We start from the raw sequence: 16,870 nt of genomic DNA on the forward strand, positions 1-16,870 counted from the left end.
GGCCTTATCCTCTCGCGGAGACGTCGATGGCGAGGTGGTTCGACGGCGACGGGCGCGCTCTGCCTCGCCCGGTCGGAGGAACAGGAGGGAGGCGCGCTTCGGAGAGCTGGGCCAGCCAGGGTGGGTGAGGTGGGCCGGCCTGCTGGGATGGGCCGAAGCCCAAGGGGAGGCCAGGGGCTCTCCCACCCCTTCTTCTTTCCTTTTCTTTTTTTTCCAGCAGCTTTTGCCTTTTCTTTTTAGCAAATTATGACTTTGCAAAATTATGCCACTGGCCAAAACAATTTCAAAGAATTAAAGTGCACTGCCACAAAAAGGTTGGGAGGCTTTTGGAATAGTTGCCAATTTTATAAATTAAAAAGGGCATTTATATTATTGCTTAGGTCACTGTTTTAAGTAGCTTAGGCCACTTAAACCTTTGCAAAAAAATGTTGGTTCACCACCAATATTAACAAATGACTATTTGCCACAAGATGAACATTTTAGATCTCCTGTCTGACAAATAAGAGTTTTTGACTTTAGATTGGATTTGAATTTGAATCGGTGATTTGGATCAAGTGAAGATTAGCAACAGTAACAATGATGACAAGGCATCATTAGAAGGGGATTACTGTAGCATGATTCTCGGGGTGTTACAAATTGATGGGATTTCTTTCCTCCCACCTTTGCCAACACCCCAATGGACTTGGAGGGCAAGAAACCATCCCCCTCCACCCCTATATATAGTGGGGAGGCGCATGGGAGCTTCACCCTTGCCCCTGGCGCAGCCCTCCCCCTCTCCAACTCCACCTCCTCCTCGGTAGTGCTTGGCGAAGCCCTACCGGAGAACTGCAAGCTCCACCACCACGCCGTCGTGCTGCCGGAGCTCTCCCTCAACTTCTCCTGTCCCCTTGCTGGATCAAGAAGGAGGAGACGTCCCCGGGCTGTACGTGTGTTGAACGCGGAGGCGCCGTCCGTTCGGCGTTAGATCGGATCTTCCACGATTTGAATCGCCGCGAGTACGACTCCCTCATCCGCGTTCTTGTAACGCTTCCGCATCGCGATCTTCAAGAGTATGAAGATGCACCCATCCTCTCCCTCTCTTGTTGCTAGAATCTCCATAGATTGATCTTGGTGATGCATAGAAAATTTTGAATTTCTGCTACGTTCCCCAACAGTGGTATCAGAGCTAGGTCTATTGCGTAGATTCTATGCATGAGTAGAACACAAGTTGTTGTGGGCGTTGATTTTGTTCAATATGCTTACCGTTACTAGTCCTATCTCCCTCCTCCAACACCTCCTCCTCCTCTGTAGTGCTTGGCGAAGCCCTGGCGGAGAACCACAAGCTCCATTGCCACCACGCCGTCGTGTTGCTGGAGTTTTCCCTCAACTTCTCCTCTCCCCTTTCTGGATCAAGAAGGAGGATACGACCCCGGGCTGTACATGTGTTGAACGCGGAGGCACCGCCCGTTCGGCGATTAGATCGGAATCGACCGCGATCTAAATCGCTGCGTGTACGACTCCACCGACCACGTTCTTGTAACGCTTCCGCATCGTGATCTTCAAGGGTATGAAGATACACTCATACTCTCCCTCTCTTGTTGCTAGAATATCCATAGATTGATCTTGGTGATGCATAGAAAATTTTGAATTATTACTACGTTCCCCAACAGTTGCATCATGAGCTAGGTAAATTGCGTAGATTCTATGCACGAGTAGAACACAAGTAGTTGTGGGCGTTGGTTTGTTCAATATGCTTACCGTTACTAGTCTTATCTTGATTTGGCGGCATCATGGGATGAAGCGGCTCGGACAGACCTTACACGTACGCTTACGTGAGACAGGTTCCACCGACTAACACGCACTTGTTGCATAAAGGTGGCTAGCGGGTGCCAGTCTCTCCCACTTTAGTCAGATCGGATTCGATGAAAAGGGTCCTTATGAAGGGTAAATAGCAATTGGCATATCACGTTGTGGCTTTTGCGTAGGTAAGAAACGTTCTTGCTAGAAACCCATAGCAGCCACGTAAAACATGCAAACAACAATTAGAGGACGTCTAACTTGTTTTTGCAGGGTATGCTATGTGATGTGATATGGCCAAAAGAATGTGATGAATGATATGTGATGTATGAGATTGATCATGTTCTTGTAATAGGAATCACGACTTGCATGTCGATGAGTATGACAACCGGCATGAGCCATAGGAGTTGTCTTAATTTATTGTATGACCTGCGTGTCATTGAACAATGCCATGTAATTACTTTACTTTATGCTAAACCGTTAGCCATAGTAGTAGAAGTAATAGTTGGCGAGACAACTTCATGGAGACACGATGATGGAGATCATGATGATGGAGATCATGGTGTCATGCCGGTGACGATGATGATCATGGAGCCCCGAAGATGGAAATCAAAAGGAGCAAAATGATATTGGCCATATCATGTCATTTTTTGATTGCATGTGATGTTAATCATGTTTATGCATCTTATTTGCTTAGAACAACGGTATTAAATAAGATGACCCCTCATAATAATTTCAAGAAAGTGTTTCCCCTAACTGTGCACCATTGCGAAAGATCGTTGCTTCGAAGCACCACGTGATGATCGGGTGCGATAGATTCTAACGTTCACATAAAACGGGTGTAAGCCAGATTTACACACGTGAAACACTTAGGTTGACTTGACGAGCCTAGCATGTACAGACATGGCCTCGGAACACAAGAGATCGAAAGGTCGAACATGAGTCGTATAGTAGATACGATCAACATGAAGATGTTCACCGATGATGACTAGTCTGTCTCACGTGATGATCGGACACGGCCTAGTTGACTCGGATCATGTATCACTTAGATGACTAGAGGGATGTCTATCTGAGTGGGAGTTCATCAAATAATGTGATTAGATGAACTTAATTATCATGAACATAGTCAAAAAGGTCTTTACAAATTATGTCGTAAGCTCACGCTTTAGTTCTACCGTTTAGATATGTTCCTAGAGAAAATATAGGTGAAAGTTGATAGTAGCAATTATGCGGACTGGGTCCGTAAACTGAGGATTGTCCTCATTGCTGCGCAGAAGGCTTATGTCCTTAATGCACCGCTCGGTGTGCTGAACCTCGAACGTCGTCTGTGGATGTTGCGAACATCTGACATACACATTTTGATGACTACATGATAGTTCAGTAATGTTAAACGGTTTAGAATTGTGGCGCCGAAGACGTTTTTTGAAACGTCGCGGAACATATATGAGATGTTCCAAGGGCTGAAATTGGGATTTCAGGCTCGTGCCCATGTCAAGAGGTATGAGACCTCCGACGAGTTTCTTAGCCTACAAACTAAGGGAGAAAAGCTCAATCATTGAGCTTGTGCTCAGATTGTCTGGGTACAACAATCACTTGAATCGAGTGGGAGTTAATCTTCCAGATGAGATAGTGATGTTTCTCCAAAGTCATTGCCACCAAGCTACTAGAGCTTCGTGATGAACTATGACATATCAGGGATAGATATGATAATCCTTGAAATATTCGTGATGTTTGACACCGTGAAAGTAGAAATCAAGAAGGAGCATCAATTGTTGATGGTTAGTGAAACCACTAGTTTCAAGAAGGGCAAGGGCAAGAAGGGATACTTCATGAAACGGAAAATCAGCTGCTGCTCTAGTGAAGAAACCCAAGGTTGAACCCAAACCTGAGACTAAGTGCTTCTGTAATAAGGGGAATGGTCACTGGAGCAGAATTACCCTAGATACTTGGTAGATAAGAAGGCAGGCAAGGTCGACAGAAGTATATTGGATATACATTATATTAATGTGTACTCTACTATTACTCCTAGTAGCACCATGGTAATAGATACCGGTTCGGTTGCTAAGTGTTAGTAACTCGAAATAAAAGGCTACGGAATAAACGGAGACTAGCTAAAGGCGAGGTGACGATATGTGTTGGAAGTATTTCCAAGGTTGATGTGATCAAACATCGCACGCTCCCTCTACCATCGGGATCGGTGTTAAACCTAAATAATTGTTATTTGGTGTTTGCGTTGAGCATAGACATGATTGGATTATGTCTATCGCAATACGGTTATTCATTTAAGGAGAATAATGGTTACTCTGTTTATTTGAATAATACCTTCAATGGTCTTGCACCTAAAATGAATGGTTTACTGAATCTCGATCGTAGTGATACACATGTTCATGCCAAAATATATAAGATAGTAATGATAGTACCACCTACTTGTGGCACTGCCATGTAAGTCATATTGGTATAAAACACATGAAGAAACTCCATGTTGATGGATCTTTGGACTCACTCATTTTTTGAAAAGTTTGAGACATGCGAACCATGTCTATTGATATGTACGCATGAAGAAACTCCATGCAGATGGATCGTTTGGACTCACTTGATTTTAAATCACTTGAGACATGCAAATCATACCACATGGGCAAGATGACTGAAAAGCCTCGTTTTCAGTAAGATGGAACAAAAAAAGCAACTTGTTGGAAGTAACACATTTTGATGTGTGCAGTCCAATGAGTGCCGAGGCATGCAGTGGATATCGTTATGTTCTTACTTCACAGATGATTTGAGTAGATGTTGAGTATATTTACTTGATGAAACACAAGTCTGAATTATTGAAAGGATCAAGTAATTTCAGAGTGAAGTTGAAGATCTTCGTGACAAGAGGATAAAATGTCTATGATATGATCATAGAGATGAATATCTGAGTTGCGAGTTTGGTACACAATTGAGACATTGTGGAAATTGTTTCACAACTAACACCGCCTGGAACACCATAGTGTGATGGTGTGTCCGAACATCATAGATGCACCCTATTGGATATGGGGCATACCATGATGTCTCTTATCGAATTACCACTATCGTTCATGGGTTAGGCATTAGAGACAACCACATTCACTTTAAATAGGGCACCACGTAATTCCGTTGAGAGGACACCATATGAAATATGGTTTAGAGAAACCTAAGCCATCGTTTCTTGAAAGTTTGGGGCTGCGACGCTTATGTGAAAAAGTTTCATCCTGATAAGCTCGAACCCAAAGCGGATAAATACATCTTCATAGGACACCCAAAACAGTTGGGTATACCTCCTATTTCAGATCCGGAAGCAAAAGTGATTGTTTCTAAAAACGGGTCCTTTCTCGAGGAAAGGTTTCTCTTGAAAGAATTGAGTGGGAGGATGGTGGAGACTTGATGAGGTTGTTGAACCATCACTTTAACTAGTGTGTAGCAGGGCACATGAAGTTGTTCCTGTGGCACCTATACCAATTGAAGTAGAAGCTTATGATAGTGATCATGAAACTTCAGATCAAGTCACTACCGAACCTCGTAGGTCGACAAGGATGCATGTTGCTTCAAAGTGGTATGTAATCCTGTCTTGGAGGTCATGTTGCTAGACAACAATGAACCTACGAGCTATGGAGAAGCGATGGTGGGCCCGGATTCCGAGGAATGGCTCGAGGCCATAAAATCTGAGAGAGGATCCATGCATGAAAACAAATTATAGACTTTGGAAGAACTACTTGATGGTCGTAAGGCTGTTGGGTACAGATGGATTTTAAAAGGAAGACGAACAATGATGGTAAGTATCACCATTAAGAAAGCTCGACTTGTCGTTAAGATGTTTTCTGACAAGTTCAAGGAGTTGACTGCGATGAGACTTTCTCATTCGTAGCGATGCTAAGAGTCTGTTGGAATTATATTAGCAGTTACTGCATTATTTATGAAATCTTGCAGATAGGATGTCAAAACATTGTTTCCTCGACAATTTTCTTGAGGAAAGGTTGTATGTGATACAACCAGAAGGTTTTGACAATCCTGAAAGATGCTAACAAGTATGCAAAGCTCCAACAATCCTTCTAAGGACTGGAGTAAGCATCTCGGAGTTGGAATATACGCTTTGATGAGATGATCAAAGATTTTGGGTTTATACAAAGTTTATGAGAAACTTGTATTTCCAAAGAAGTGAGTGGGAGCACTAAAGAATTTCTGATGAGTATATGTTGTTGACATATTGTTGATCGGAAATGATGTAGAATTTCTGGACAACATATAGGGTTATCTGAAAAGTGTTTTTCAATGGAAAACCTGGATTAAGCTACTTGAACATTGGGCATCAAGATCTATAAGGATAGATCAAAAACACTTAATAGTACTTTCAAATAAATACATACCGTGACAAGATTTTGAAGGAGTTCAAAATAGATCAGCAAAGAAGGAGTTCTTGGCTGTGTTATAAGGTGTGAATATTGAGTAAGACTCAAGACATGGCCACGTCAGAAGAGAGAGAAAGGACGAAGGTCGTCCCCTATGCTTCAGACGTAGGCTCTATAGTATGCTATGTTGTGTACCACACCTGAAGTGTGCCTTGCCATGAGTCAGTCAAGGGGTACAAGAGTGATCCAGGAATAGATCACATGACAGCGGTCAAACTTATCCTTAGTAACTAGTGGACTAAGGAATTTTCTCGGTTATGGAGGTGGTAAAAGAGTTCGTCATAAAGGGTTACGCCGATGCAAACTTTTACACTAATCCGGATTATTCTGAGTAGTAAACCAGATTCGTATAGTAGAACAGTTTGGAATAGCTCCAAATAGAGTGTGGTAGGTGCATCTAGGAGATGACATAGAGATTTGCAAAGCACACACGGATCTGAAAGGTTCAGATCCGTTGACTAATAACCTCTCTCACAAGCGAGATATGATCAAACCCCAAGGGTGTCGATTCATTACAATCACATAGTGATGTGAACTAGATTATTGACTCTAGTGCAAGTGGGAGACTGTTGGAAATATGCCCTAGAGGCAATAATAAAATGGTTATTATTGTATTTCCTTGTTCATGATAATTGTCTATTATTCATGCTATAATTGTATTGACCGGAAACCGCAATACATGTGTGAATACATAGACCACAACATGTCCCTAGTGAGCCTCTAGTTGACTAGCTCGTTGATCAACAGATGGTCATGGTTTCCTGACCATGGACATTGGATGTCATTGATAATGGGATCACATCATTAGGAGAATGATGTGATGGACAAGACCCAATCCTAAGCATAGCACAAGATTGTGTAGTTTGTTTGCTAAAAGCTTTTCTAATGTCAAGTATCATTTCCTTAGACCATGAGATTGTGCAACTCCCGGATACCGTAGGAATGCTTTGGGTGTGGCAAACGTCACAACATAACTGGGTGGCTATAAAGGTGCACTACGGGTATCTCCAAAATTGTCTGTTGGGTTGGCACGAATCGAGACTGGGATTTGTCACTCCGTGAGATGGAGAGGTATCTCTGGGCCCACTCAGTAACGCATCATCATAATGAGCTCAATGTGACTAAGTAGTTAGTCACGGGATCATGCATTACGGAACGAGTAAAGTGACTTGCCGGTAACGAGATTGAACGAGGTATTGGGATACCGGCGATCGAATCTCGGGCAAGTAACGTACCGATTGACAAAGGGAATTGTATACGGGATTGCTTGAATCCTTGATATTGTGGTTCATCCGATGAGATCATCGCGGAACATGTGGGAGACAACATGGGTATCCAGATCCCGCTGCTGGTTATTGGCCAGAGAGCTGTCTCGGTCATGACTGCATGATTGCCGAACCCGTAGGGTCTACACACTTAAGGTTCAGTGACGCTAGAGTTGTTATGGGAATTAGTGTGCAGTTACCCAATGTTGTTCGGAGTCCCGGATGAGATCCCGGATGTCACGAGGAGTTCCGGAATGGTCCGGAGGTAAAGATTTATATATGGGAAGTCCTATTTTGGCCACCGGAAAATGTTCGGGATTTTTCGGTATTGTACCGGGAAGGTTCTAGAAGGTTTCGGAGTGGGGCCCACCTGCATGGGGGGACCCACATGAACGTGGGTAGTGGGGGCAAGGCCCCACACCCCTGGTCAAGGCGCACCAAGATCCCCCCTTAGAAGGAATAAGATCATATCCCGAAGGGATAAGATCAAGATCCCTAAAAAAGGGGATAACAATCGGTGGGGAAGGAAATGATGGGATTTCTTTCCTCCCACCTTTGCCAACGCCCCAATGGACTTGGAGGGCAAGAAACCAGCTCCCTCCAGCCCTATATATAGTGGGGAGGCGCATGGGAGCTTCACCCTTGCCCCTGGCGCAGCCCTCCCCCTCTCCAACTCCACCTCCTCCTCGGTAGTGCTTGGCGAAGCCCTGCCGGAGAACTGCAAGCTCCACCACCACGTCGTCATGCTGCCGGAGCTCTCCCTCAACTTCTTCTCTCCCCTTGCTGGATCAAGAAGGAGGAGACGTCCTCGGGCTGTACGTGTGTTGAACGCGGAGGCGCCATCCGTTCGGCATTAGATCGGATCTTCCACGATTTGAATCACCGCAAGTACGACTCCCTCATCCGTGTTCTTGTAACGCTTCCGCATCGCAATCTTCAAGGGTATGAAGATGCACTCATCCTCTCCCTCTCTTGTTGCTAGAATCTCCATAGATTGATCTTGGTGATGCATAGAAAATTTTGAATTTCTGCTACGTTCCCCAACAATGGGTTTGGGTATTTATAGAAGAGGTTGGCGTCGAGGACAAGTCAAGGGGCCCCACAGGGAGTCCACGAGGCACATGGGCGCGCCCTAGGGGGGGTGGGTGCGCCCCCCACCCTCGTGGAGCCCACAGGACCCCCCTCCGGTAGATTTTTGTTCCAGTAGTTTTTATATTTTCCCAAAAAATCTCTATTGATTTTCAGCGCATTCCGAGAACTTTTATTTCTGCACAAAAACAACACCACGGTAGTTCTGCTGAAAACAGCGTCAGTCTGGGTTAGTTCTAATCAAATCATACCAAAATCATATAAAATTATTGTAAACATGGCATGAATGCTTCATAAATTATAGATACGTTGGAGACGTATCATCATCCCCAAGCTTAATTCTTGCTCATCCTCGAGTAGGTAAATGATAAAAGAAATAATTTATGAAGTGTGAATGTTAGCAAGCGCTTAAGTTTGATCAATGATAGTTTCAATCACTTTTTCAAGCATCATTATATATCATAATAGTAGATCAACTCATGAAACTTTTCATGATCAAGTAACAAGCTATTAACAAGTTAAAGTATAGATCATAAACTTTCTTCAAAACTAACAAACCATGCTCTTAGTCATCAAACAATTGCAATTCATCTTATTTTTGGGAAGGGTCTATGTAAGAGCTTTGGTTTAGCAAACTCCACACACTCAACTATCATTTAATCTTTCACAATTGCTAACACTCATGTGATATTTATGGTTTCAAAGTTTCAATCGGACATAGAGAAAGATAGGGGCTTATAGTTTCGCCTCCCAACCTTTTTCCTCAAGGGTAATGTCAACAATAATAATTTATGAAAACCTACATCCAAGTGGATATATATATATATATATATCATCGTTCCAACACAAAGTGCTTGCCAAAGGAAAAAGTGTAAAAAGGAAAGGTGATGATCACCATGACTCTTGTATAAGGGTAGAAGATAAAAGTAAAAGATAGGCCCTTCGCAGAGGGAAGCATAGGTTGTCATGCGCTTTTATGGTTGGATGCACAAAATCTTAATGCAAAAGAACGTCACTTTATATTGCCGCTTGTGATAAAGACCTTTATTATGCAGTCTGTCGCTTTTATTTCTTCCCTATCACAAGTTCGTATAAAGCTTATTTTCTTCGCACTAATAGATCATACATATTTAAGAAGCAATTTTTATTGCATGCACGATGACAACTTACTTGAAGGATCTTATTCAATCCATAGGTAGGTATGGTGGACTCTCATGGCAAAACTGGTTTAAGGGATGTTTGGAAGCACAAGTAGTATCTCTACTTGATGCAAAAAATTTGGCTAGCATGAGAGGGAAAGCAAGCTCAACATGTTGGATGATCCAAGACAATATAACGTTTAGGATATAGGAAAACATACCCATTAAGTTGTCTTCCTTGTCCAACATCAACCTTTTAGCATGTCATATTTTAATGAGTGCTCACAGTTACAAAATATGTCCAAGATAGTATATTTATATGTGAAACCTCTCTTCCTTTAATATTCTTTCATGAATTGTTCAAGTGACCAATGCTGCGTTTGCTGACTTTCAATAAGTTTACTACCTATACTTATTATGTGTGAAGTCATTACTCCCCATGTTATAAGCATATGAAACATATATAAATTTTGATTTTATAATATTCAATTCATTCAACCATTACTACAAAAAAGACACATCCATGACATTTTGGGCCGAACGAATTTTTTTCTGTCATACATATGACACTTCTATGATGATAATTGTGACAAAACTCGGTATCATGATAGATGTGGTGGGCTCCTACTTCTATGACAAAAAATCATGACAGAAAATGGGCTTTTCATCCTAGGCGGGCCGGAGATGCAGCTGCATGACATTCTTTGGGCCGTCCATGACGGAAAAAACCGTGGTAGAAGCGAGGGGGAGGAAAATTTCAGGGAGTTGCCAGTTACGGTGGGAGGTCGGGGGCCGAGCGATGCGCATTTCTCTCGTACACGTACGCGTGTGTGTGCGAGGCGTTGGCTCTAACTGAATCCGAGCGAGGCGTTGGGTTCTAACTGAATCCGAGCGAGGCGTTGGGCTCTAACTGAACCCGAGTGATTGCATTGCAGGCTACGCATTACTGAACCCGAGCGATCGACCGATGGCTGTTAACTGAACCCAATCGAGCGATTCCTTCGCTACTGCTGTTAACTAAAGCCGATCGATTGGATGAACAGTGAGCGTTGCAGGGGGTTTTGGATGAACAGGGAGCGGTGGCGTTGCCTCTGGATGAACAGGACCCCGTGGTGGAGGCTGGAGGAGGTCGACGGTGGTGAAAGATCGAGGATGTCGCCTAGAGGGGGGGGGTGAATAGGCATTTTAAAATAATTACGGTAGAGGCTTGAACAAATGCGGAATAAACCTAGCGGTTAATTTATCAAGCACAAAACCTACAACAACTAGGCTCACCTATGTGCACCAACAACTTATGCTAAGCAAGATAAGCAACTATGTGATAGCAAGATATATGACAAAGAACAATATGGCTATCACAAAGTAAAGTGCATAAGTAAAGGGGCTTGGGTAAGAGATAACCGAGGCACGCGGAGACGACGGTGTATCCCAAAGTTCACACCCTTGCGGATGCTAATCTCCGTTTGGAGCGGTGTGGAGGCACAATGCTCCCCAAGAAGCCACTAGGGCCACCGTAATCTCCTCACGCCCTCGCACAATGCAAGATGCCGTGATTCCACTAAGGGACCCTTGAGGGCGGTCACCGAACACGTACAAATTTGCAACCCTTGAGGGCGGTGACCGGTACTCGTCAAAATGCTCAGGGCGATCTCCGCAACCTAATTGGAGACCCCGATGCTTGCCCGGAGCTTTACACCACAATGGTTGAGCTCCGAACACCACCAACTAACTAGGGGCGCCCAAGCACCCAAGATGAACAAGCTCAAGGGCACCAAGCACCCAAGAGTAATAAGCTTCTCAACTTGCAACTTCCACGTATCACATGGAGAACTCAAACCGATGCACCAAATGCAATGGCAAGGGCACACGGAGTGCCCAAGTCCTTCTCTCTCAAATCCCACCGAAGCAACTAATGCTAGGGAGGAAAATGAGAGGAAGAACAAGAAGGAGAACACCAAGAACTCCAAGAACTAGATCCAAGGGGTTCCCCTCACATAGAGGAGAAAGTGATTGGTGGAAATGTGGATCTAGATCTCCTCTCTCTTTTCCCTCAAAAACTAGCAAGAATCCATGGAGGGATTGAGAGTTAGCAAGCTCGAAGAAGGTCAACAATGGGGAAGAACACGAGCTCAAAAAAGATTAGACTCAATGGGGAAGAAGACCCCCTTTTATAGGTGGGGAGAAAATCCAACCGTTATCCCCTCACTCAGCCCGCACAACGCGGTACTACCGCACCAGGGGCGCGGTACTACCGCGAGGCTGCGCGGTACTACCGTGGAGGACCACGGTACTACCGCGACAGCAGCACAGGCCGGAACTTGCCTGACTAGGGGGCAGTACTACCGCTTGCGCGGTACTACCGCTCCCCCTTGTGGTACTACCGCAAGGCAGGAAAGTCTCAGCCTGGGAAGGGCGCGGATGAAATAAATTACATCCGTGCCTACTTCCACTGAGGGAGGACCTGCGCAAAAACTCCGGCACGGTACTACCGCACACGAAGAGAGGTACTACCGCGTAGGGCGCGGATGTAAAAAATTACATCCGCCCCTACTTCCGCTCATGCTGCTAAGCCTAGCCAGAGCCCATGGTACTACCGCGCCCGCGGCGCGGTACTACCGCGTAGGGTGCGGATGTAAAAAATTACATCCGCCCCTACTACCGCTCGAGCAGCTGCGCCTGGCCTAAGGCCACGGTACTACCGCTCCCACAGAGCGGTACTACCGCAAGGGCCTGCGGTACTACCGCTCCGAGGAGCAGTACTACCGCATGCCCCAGATAAGCAACACTAAGAGTCCTTCATTTTGCGGAGAAGACAACAGAGGGTAACAATAAAACCAGAACTGCCATAACTTCTGCAAATGAGCTCCGAATTGAGCAAACTCAAGCTTGTTGGATACAAGACAACGAGTAGCATCAAAACAGAGACGTATCATCATCCCCAAGCTTAATTCTTGCTCATCCTCGAGTAGGTAAATGATAAAAGAAATAATTTATGAAGTGTGAATGTTAGCAAGCGCTTAAGTTTGATCAATGATAGTTTCAATCACTTTTTCAAGCATCATTATATATCATAATAGTAGATCAACTCATGAAACTTTTCATGATCAAGTAACAAGCTATTAACAAGTTAAAGTATAGATCATAAACTTTCTTCAAAACTAACAAACCATGCTCTTAGTCATCAAACAATTGCAATTCATCTTATTTTTGGGAAGGGTCTATGTAAGAGCTTTGGTTTAGCAAACTCCACACACTCAAATATCATTTAATCTTCCACAATTGCTAACACTCATGTGATATTTATGGTTTCAAAGTTTCAATCGGACATAGAGAAAGATAGGGGCTTATAGTTTCGCCTCCCAACCTTTTACCTCAAGGGTAATGTCAACAATAATAATTTATGAAAACCTACATCCAAGTGGATATATATATATATATATATATATATATATATATATATATATCATCGTTCCAACACAAAGTGCTTGCCAAATGAAAAAGTGTAAAAAGGAAAGGTGATGATCACCATGACTCTTGTATAAGGGTAGAAGATAAAAGTAAAAGATAGGCCCTTCGCAGAGGGAAGCATAGGTTGTCATGCGCTTTTATGGTTGGATGCACAAAATCTTAATGCAAAAGAACGTCACTTTATATTGCCGCTTGTGATAAAGACCTTTATTATGCAGTCTGTCGCTTTTATTTCTTCCCTATCACAAGTTCGTATAAATCTTATTTTCTTCGCACTAATAGATCATACATATTTAAGAAGCAATTTTTATTGCATGCACAATGACAACTTACTTGAAGGATCTTATTCAATCCATAGGTAGGTATGGTGGACTCTCATGGCAAAACTGGTTTAAGGGATGTTTGGAAGCACAAGTAGTATCTCTACTTGATGCAAAAAATTTGGCTAGCATGAGAGGGAAAGCAAGCTCAACATGTTGGATGATCCAAGACAATATAACGTTTAGGATATAGGAAAACATACCCATTAAGTTGTCTTCCTTGTCCAACATCAACCTTTTAGCATGTCATATTTTAATGAGTGCTCACAGTTACAAAATATGTCCAAGATAGTATATTTATATGTGAAATCTCTCTTCCTTTAATATTCTTTCATGAATTGTTCAAGTGACCAATGCCGCGTTTGCTGACTTTCAATAAGTTTACTACCTATACTTATTATGTGTGAAGTCATTACTCCCCATGTTATAAGCATATGAAACATATATAAATTTTGATTTTATAATATTCAATTCATTCAACCATTACTACAAAAAAAGACACATCCATGACATTTTGGGCCGAACTAATTTTTTTTCTGTCATACATATGACACTTCTATGATGATAATTGTGACAAAACTCGGTATCATGATAGATGTGGTGGGCTCCTACTTCTATGACAAAAAATCATGACAGAAAATGGGCTTTTCATCCTAGGCGGGCCGGAGACGCAGCTGCATGACATTCTTTGGGCCGTCCATGACGGAAAAAACCGTGGTAGAAGCGAGGGGAAGGAAAATTTCAGGGAGTTGCCAGTTACGGTGGGAGGTCGGGGGCCGAGCGATGCGCGTTTCTCTCGTACACGTACGCGTGTGTGTGCGAGGCGTTGGCTCTAACTGAATCCGAGCGAGGCGTTGGGCTCTAACTGAATCCGAGCGAGGCGTTGGGCTCTAACTGAACCCGAGCGATTGCACTGCAGGCTACGCGTTACTGAACCCGAGCGATCGATCGATGGCTGTTAACTGAACCCAATCGAGTGATTCCTTCGCTACTGCTGTTAACTAAAGCCGATCGATTGGATGAACAGTGAGCGTTGCAGGGGGGGTTTGGATGAACAGTGAGCGGTGGCGTTGCCTCTGGATGAACAGGACCCCGTGGTGGAGGCTGGAGGAGGTCGACGGTGGTGAAAGATCGAGGATGTCGCCTAGAGGGGGGGGTGAATAGGCATTTTAAAATAATTACGGTAGAGGCTTGAACAAATGCGGAATAAACCTAGCGGTTAATTTGTCAAGCACAAAACCTACAACAACTAGGCTCACCTATGTGCACCAACAACTTATGCTAAGCAAGATAAGCAACTATGTGATAGCAAGATATATGACAAAGAACAATATGGCTATCACAAAGTAAAGTGCATAAGTAAAGGGGCTTGGGTAAGAGATAACCGAGGCACGCGGAGACGATGGTGTATCCCGAAGTTCACACCCTTGCGGATGCTAATCTCCGTTTGGAGCGGTGTGGAGGCACAATGCTCCCCAAGAAGCCACTAGGGCCACCGTAATCTCCTCACGCCCTCGCACAATGCAAGATGCCGTGATTCCACTAAGGGACCCTTGAGGGCGGTCACCGAACCCGTACAAATTTGCAACCCTTGAGGGCGGTCACCGGTACCCGTCAAAATGCTCGGGGCGATCTCCGCAACCTAATTGGAGACCCCGACGCTTGCCCGGAGCTTTACACCACAATGATTGAGCTCCGAACACCACCAACTAACTAGGGGCACCCAAGCACCCAAGATGAACAAGCTCAAGGGCACCAAGCACCCAAGAGTAATAAGCTTCTCAACTTGTAACTTCCATCTATCACATGGAGAACTCAAACCGATGCACCAAATGCAATGGCAAGGGCACACGGAGTGCCCAAGTCCTTTTTCTCTCAAATCCCACCGAAGCAACTAATGCTAGGGAGGAAAATGAGAGGAAGAACAAGAAGGAGAACACCAAGAACTCCAAGAACTAGATCCAAGGGGTTCCCCTCACATAGAGGAGAAAGTGATTGGTGGAAATGTGGATCTAGATCTCCTCTCTCTTTTCCCTCAAAAACTAGCAAGAATCCATAGAGGGATTGAGAGTTAGCAAGCTCGAAGAAGGTCAACAATGGGGAAGAACACGAGCTCAAAAAAGATTAGACTCAATGGGGAAGAAGACCCCCTTTTATAGGTGGGGAGAAAATCCAACCGTTATCCCCTCACTCAGCCCGCACAACGCGGTACTACCGCACCAGGGGCGCGGTACTACCGCGAGGCTGCGCGGTACTACCGTGGAGGACCACGGTACTACCGCGACAGCAGCACAGGCCGGAACTTGCCTGACTAGGGGGCAGTACTACCGCTTGCGCGGTACTACCACTCCCCCTTGCGGTACTACCGCAAGGCAGGAAAGTCTCAGCCTGGGAAGGGCGCAGATGAAATAAATTACATCCGTGCCTACTTCCACTGAGGGAGGACCTGTGCAAAAACTCCGGCACGGTACTACCGCACACGAAGAGAGGTACTACCGCGTAGGGCGCGGATGTAAAAAATTACATCCGCCCCTACTTCCGCTCATGCTGCTAAGCCTAGCCAGAGCCCACGGTACTACCGCGCTCGCGGCACGGTACTACCGCGTAGGGCGCGGATCTAAAAAATTACATCCGCCCCTACTACCGCTCGAGCAGCTACGCCTGGCCTGAGGCCACGGTACTACCGCTCCCACAGAGCGGTACTACCGCAAGGGCCTGCGGTACTACCGCTTCGAGGAGCAGTACTACCGCATGCCCCAGATAAGCAACACTAGGAGTCCTTCATTTTGCGGAGAAGACAACAGAGGGTAACAATAAAACCAGAACTGCCATAACTTCTGCAAATGAGCTCCGAATTGAGCAAACTCAAGCTTGTTGGATACAAGACAACGAGTAGCATCAAAACAGAGACTTATCATCATCCCTAAGCTTAATTCTTGCTCATCCTCGAGTAGGTAAATGATAAAAGAAATAATTTATGAAGTGTGAATGTTAGCAAGCGCTTAAGTTTGATCAATGATAGTTTCAATCACTTTTTCAAGCATCATTATATATCATAATAGTAGATCAACTCATGAAACTTTTCATGATCAAGTAACAAGCTATTAACAAGTTAAAGTATAGATCATAAACTTTCTTCAAAACTAACAAACCATGCTCTTAGTCATCAAACAATTGCAATTCATCTTATTTTTGGGAAGGGTCTATGTAAGAGCTTTGGTTTAGCAAACTCCACACACTCAACTATCATTTAATCTTTCACAATTGCTAACACTCATGTGATATTTATGGTTTCAAAGTTTCAATCGGACATAGAGAAAGATAGGGGCTTATAGTTTCGCCTCCCAACCTTTTACCTCAAGGGTAATGTCAACAATAATAATTTATGA

Source organism: Triticum dicoccoides, chromosome 5B (genome assembly GCF_002162155.2).
Source record: "Triticum dicoccoides isolate Atlit2015 ecotype Zavitan chromosome 5B, WEW_v2.0, whole genome shotgun sequence".
NCBI classification, from domain to species: Eukaryota; Viridiplantae; Streptophyta; class Magnoliopsida; order Poales; family Poaceae; genus Triticum; species Triticum dicoccoides.